Source organism: Ammodytes marinus (assembly GCF_949987685.1).
Source record: "Ammodytes marinus genome assembly, contig: scaffold_441, whole genome shotgun sequence".
Lineage (NCBI taxonomy): Eukaryota > Metazoa > Chordata > Actinopteri > Uranoscopiformes > Ammodytidae > Ammodytes > Ammodytes marinus.
The window spans coordinates 9,116-15,000 of NW_027648406.1; the positions used below are offsets into that span (position 1 = coordinate 9,116).

The window sequence follows — 5,885 nt, forward strand, 5'->3', positions numbered from 1 at the left end:
CGGACCCGGGTTCAATTCCAGCCCGCAGTCGTTCTCTGCATGTCACTCCCCTCTCTGCCCCATTTCAACTCTGTCTCTACACTATCAATAAAGCATAAAAATGCCAAAAGAATATATTTAAAAATATACATATATGTCTATCTCTCTCTGATACAGTTTCTACTTAACAACATGCTGAAAATGTATTTTTAAGACCGTTACAAAACATTGTATTTTTTATTTATAAAATGAGAAAAAATCCAAAATATGTTCTGTTAAAACTTTGGACACTAATATGTAGAATTCTTTTTTAAAGACTCTGGCTTTATCCAACATCTAGATTTTGGTTTTTATAGAGATGAGAATTCACACATTACAAGTTAGATATACAGTATCTCACAAAAGTGAGTACACCCCTCACATTTCTTCACATTTTTCTTTATATCTTTCCATGGGACAACACTGAAGAAATGACACTTTGATACAATGTAAAGTAGTCAGTGTACAGCTTGTCTAACAGTGTAAATTTACTGTCCCCTCAAAATAACTCGACACACAGCCATTAATGTCTAAACTGCTGGCAACAAAAGTGAGTACACCCCTTAGAAAAAATGTACAAATTGGGCCCAAAGTGTAAATATTTTGTGTGGCCACCATTATTTTCCAGCACTGCCTTAACCCTCTTGGGCATGTAGTTCACTAGAGCTTCACAGGTTGCAACTGGAACCCTCTTCCACCCATTTATGACAGCATCACAGAGCTGGTGGATATTAAATACCTTGCGCTCCTCCACCTTCTGTTTGAGGATGCCCCAAAGATGCTCAATAGGGTTTAGGTCTGGAGACATGCTTGGCCAGGCCATAACCTTTACCCTCAGCTTTTTTAGCAAGCCACTGGTCGTCTTGGAGGTGTGTTTGGGGTCGTTATCATGTTGCAATACCACCCTGCGGCCCAGTTTACGAAGGTTGAGTGCACGTGGTCAGCGTCGTACACAGAGGTTGGCTTTGGAAAATAGACGTATGAGTGCTGCCAGCATTGCTGAAGGGCTTGAAGGGGTGGGGGGTCAACATGTCAGTGCTCAGACCATACGCCGCATCATTAGAACATCATACTGGTCTGCATGGCTGTCATCCCAGAAAGAAGCCTATTCTAAAGATGATGCAAAAGAAACCCCACAAAAAGTTTGCTGAAGACAAACAGACTACGGACATGGATTACTGCAACCATGTCCTGTGGTCTGATGAGACCAAAATACATTTATTTGGTTCAGATGGTGTTAAGAGTGTGGAGCGGCAACCAGGTGAGGAGTACAAAGACAAGTGTGTCTTGCCTAGAGTCAAGCATGGTGGTTGGAGTGTCATGGTCTGGGGCTGCATGAGTGCTGCCAGCACTGGGGATCTACAGTTCATTGAATTCTAACATGTACTGTGACATACTGAAGCAGAGCATGATCCCCTCCCTTCATAAACTGGGCCGCAGGGCAGTACTGCAACATGATAACGACCCCAAACACCCCTCCGAACGACCACTGGCTTGCTAAAGAAACTGAGGGTAAAGGTTATGGACTGGCCAAGCATGTCTCCAGTCTTAAACCCTATTGAGCATCTTTGGGGCATCCTCAAACAGAAGGTGGAGGAGCGCAAGGACTCTAATATCCACCAGCTCCTTGATGTCGTCATGAATGGGTAGAAGAGGGTTCCAGTTGCAACCTGTGAAGCTCTAGTGAACTACATGCCCAAGAGGGTTAAGGCAGTGCTAGAAAATAATGTTGGCAAAACTAAATATTGACACTTTGGGCCCAATTTGGAAATTTTTTCTTAGGGGTGTACTCACTTTTGTTGCCAACAGTTTAGACATTAATGGCTGTGTGTCGAGTTATTTTGAGGGGACAGTAAATTTACACTGTTATACAAGCTGTACACTGACTACTTGACATTGTATCAAAGTGTCATTTATTCAGTGTTGTCGCATGGAAAGATATAATGAAATATTTGAAGAAATGTTAGGGGTGTACTCACTTTTGTGAGATACTGTAAATTGTCAATATTCTGTGTGTGTGCGCTGAAAAAAATCCAGTGTTAACTCACAGCCTAGGCTCTGTAAACTGGTGTGTAAACAAAGGAGAACAGCCTAGGTTCTGTAAACTGGTGTGTAAACAAAGGAGAACAGCCTAGGCTCTGTAAACTGGTGTGTAAACAAAGGAGAACAGCCTAGGCTCTGTAAACTGGTGTGTAAACAAAGGAGAACAGCCTAGGCTCTGTAAACTGGTGTGTAAACAAAGGGGAACAGCCTAGGCTCTGTAAACTGGTGTGTAAACAAAGGAGGCCACTGTAGCTATCAACAGCCTAGGATGTGAACTAACACTTGATTTTTAGTTTTTAAAGATATACTAATTCACACATAGGATAGATTAGTTAGATTTTGCCACATTTACATATTTGTAAACAGCAACATTTGTGACAGCTCCTGGCACCTCCTGATTGGAAGGCTTCCAGGAGATGATTGCTAATCACAAACACCCGCTGGCTGATCTCCTCAGCTATATAAGTCACTCTGTGACACTTCCAAAATTACTGTAAAAAAAAGAGTAATGCAAAACATGATAGTTTTAAGATTCAAGATTCAAAGTGTTTATTGTCATAATAAGCACAATAAGAAACATGTTTTCAGTCATACAATGAAATTCTTCCGGGCGCCCTTAGCTCAGCTGGTAGGGCGTCCCCCCCCCATGGGCCCTTAGCTCAGTTGGTAGGGCGTCCCCCCCCCCCATGGGCCCTTAGCTCAGTTGGTAGGGCGTCCCCCCCCCATGGGCCCTTAGCTCAGTTGGTAGGGTGTCCCCCCCCCATAGGCCTCGGCCAGCTGCAGACCCGGGTTTGATTCCAGCCCGCGGTCGCTCTCTGCATGTCACTCCCCTCTCTGCCCCATTTCACCTCTGTCTCTACACTATCAATAAAGCACAAAAATGCCCAAAAAAATATCTAATATATCATTAATCAACTGGCAAAGTTTCATGATGATATCTATAAGTTAAATATGTAAGTATTCACACACTGTCTGCCTGCCTGCCTGCCTGCCTGTCTGTCTGTCTGTCTGTCTGTCTGTCTGTCTGTCTGTCTGTCTGTCTGTCTGTCTGTGGTGGAGGAATGCTGTGAATGATGGGAGAAAAGGCTGTTGTAGTTTCGAGCGATATGATTGGTCAATCCGCCATGGTCCTGCCCTATAAGGAGTGAACTAGGAAAGCTAAGGGAAGGATCACACACACACACACACACACACACACACACACACACACACACACACACACACACACACACACACACACACACACACACAGGGGGAACAGAGAGAGCTGGGGATGGATGGAGAAGGGAGGAGACACACACACACACACACACACACACAGAGGGCTGGATGCAGGAGGAGGTCCATGTTTGGGATGGAGTGCAGGTTAATAAAGTGAGTCTCAGCTCTTCACATTTCACTTCTGTCCTGATTCCCCTCATCACAGCCGGCCCAAGCTGCCACGGTAAGAACACACACACACACACACACACACACACACACACACACACACACACACACACACACGCACACACTCGTACCTCAATTAATTTGCACTCTGCTAATTAGAAAAAAATATTAAAAAACATTTAAAAGTGTTTTAAAATGTGTATTTCTAACAACTTATTAACTAAAATATCATCCGAATGCTTAATCCACAAGAGTCTAAATATAATAGCACAACTCATACATCACATACTTTACAGACACACACACACACACACACACACACACACACACACACACACACACACACACACACACACACACACACACACACACACACACACACACACACACACACACACACACACATCTCACTGTAAATGAGAGAAAAGCTTTTTGAACTACAGCTCTGGAAAACATTCAGAGACCAGTCTGGATTGTTCTTCAATCTTCATCTCTACATTACTTCATGGAAAATGCTCTTTATGACAATATTTTTGGGGGGAATTTGGTAGAAATGTTGTCAGTAGTTTATAGAATAAAACCAAAATGTTCATTCTACTCAAACATATGCCTATAAATAGTAAAACGAGAGACACTGAACATTTGGAATGGTCTCTTCATTTTTTCCAGAGATGTATATCGGTTATGGCTTCTTGTTCTTTTGTCAATTGTTAGATGTTAGAATTCTAGTTTTAAGTTTTTTTTCATGTCTTTCAACTTATTCATTGTTGCAGCAAGAAACTCAAACTTCTAAATATGATAGAACATCTTTCAGCCTAGATTGTGTGTGTTCAACTCTTCAACTCCTTTCATACTAATGAGACCTTTTCAACTTTTCCAAGCGTTCACACTCAGTAGCTTTTCAGCATCCAGCATTCACACGCATTTGCAGAAGGAAATGCATTTACTGGTTATAATTCCATCTTTAAAACATTTTTTTTTTGTTAAATAGCTTTTTACTCAGGACAGGTGTTGCGAGTTCTTGAGAAAGATGTGTGGGTGGGTTGATAAATGATTTAAGGGCTTTGCGTTTATGTTGAACTGTTTCGTTTGTGATCGTAAAACAGCCATATAAGGTGTGAAAAGTGTGACATTTATACAGTACACTTTTTGCTTGGAGTGTTTTTTAGCTACATCACTCCTCTCCACAACCTGATGTTGCTGCTTGTTTTCTGAAAGGTTTTAGTCCAAATAAGGATATGCATAGGCAGAAAGAGTATTTTAAATTTGCCAGTTACTAAAGTTAAAAAAGGATCGGAATCTTCCCGCGAAAAACATGAAATTAACAAAAAGGACGAACTAAAGAACTAAATTTCAAAGGCCGTTACAGTAAAACACTGGCTTTACTGTAACTGCAAACAAAATACTAGTTCTGCCTTCACCACTGGTTCGATTTAGCATTACAAAGTAAGCTGTTAAAATATGATGGTAATATAAGAACCTTATAAGGTATGGAGACTGTGGGCTCTTTAAGTGTCCATGTTTTGCGCGGTCGCTTGTTTGTGTTAACGGACTGCAGGGATTGGCTTAGAAGGGGTGAGTTTTAGTATTATGGTCATGTAGCAGCTCTGTTCATGTGTGTGTGTGTGTGTGTGTGTGTGTGTGTGTCCATTGCTAGCTACAGCGGGCCTCTGTGTTTACGTACCAGTTTACAGAGCCTATAGGCTGTGACTGGGTTTTTTTTTAGGGCACACCCTGTACAGACAGGCAGCGGACCATGAGCAGATATTCACTGATTTTGACAACAAGTGTTCTCCAGAATCACTGTCTGCACCTTTAATTTCTTCCTGAATAATCTTTGGAAAGCATTAAAATAAAATCTCAGATATTTTTGATTCAGTATTTGGCCATCTTAACTGTCATGAGAAAAATAAAACAAAATCTATACAGGCCTACATCTCAAAATAATTTTTTCTCTGAGTGGTTTAGATTTGGTGGAGTCTTGCAGGTGTTGAGGTGTGTTTGATTTATGTCTCTCGGTGCTGAGTTGAAGCTTTCGTCAAATCCTTCTCTAAGCCCCGGGTGGTGACTGACAGGTTGCTTCACACACATGCACACACACACACACACACACACACACACACACACACACACACACACACATTCTCTGTTTTCACACAACATGAGTTTTCAAACCAAAATATGGTACTACGTTTGATTAGTTTGACTTAATTGTTTAAATTTTTATCTCGAGGTGAAGATCGCAGGTTTTTATATGTATGTTTTTGATCGTTAGTTTATTATGTCCACGTTAAAGTAAAATAAAGTAATGTAGAGATGAAGATGGAAGAACAACCCAGGCTGGTCTCTGAATGGTTTCCAGGGCTGTATAAATCTCATATCTCTATCGCTGGTTAAAATGTTTAAATTAAAGCGTTCTGCCTTTCAGTGACTGT

General features: G+C 41.4%; 1 protein-coding gene across 1 annotated transcript in view; it reads left to right on the plus strand.

The window, feature by feature from the left end:
• Positions 1 to 3,382: 3,382 nt before the first annotated feature.
• Positions 3,383 to 5,885, plus strand: part of LOC307270589 (actin, alpha skeletal muscle B-like) — a gene marked incomplete at its 3' end in the record, with an annotated part of 10,015 nt that continues 7,512 nt past the window's right edge. Inside the window, exon 1 of the mRNA XM_080054472.1 lies at positions 3,383 to 3,505. The remainder of the gene's footprint in view (positions 3,506 to 5,885) is intronic.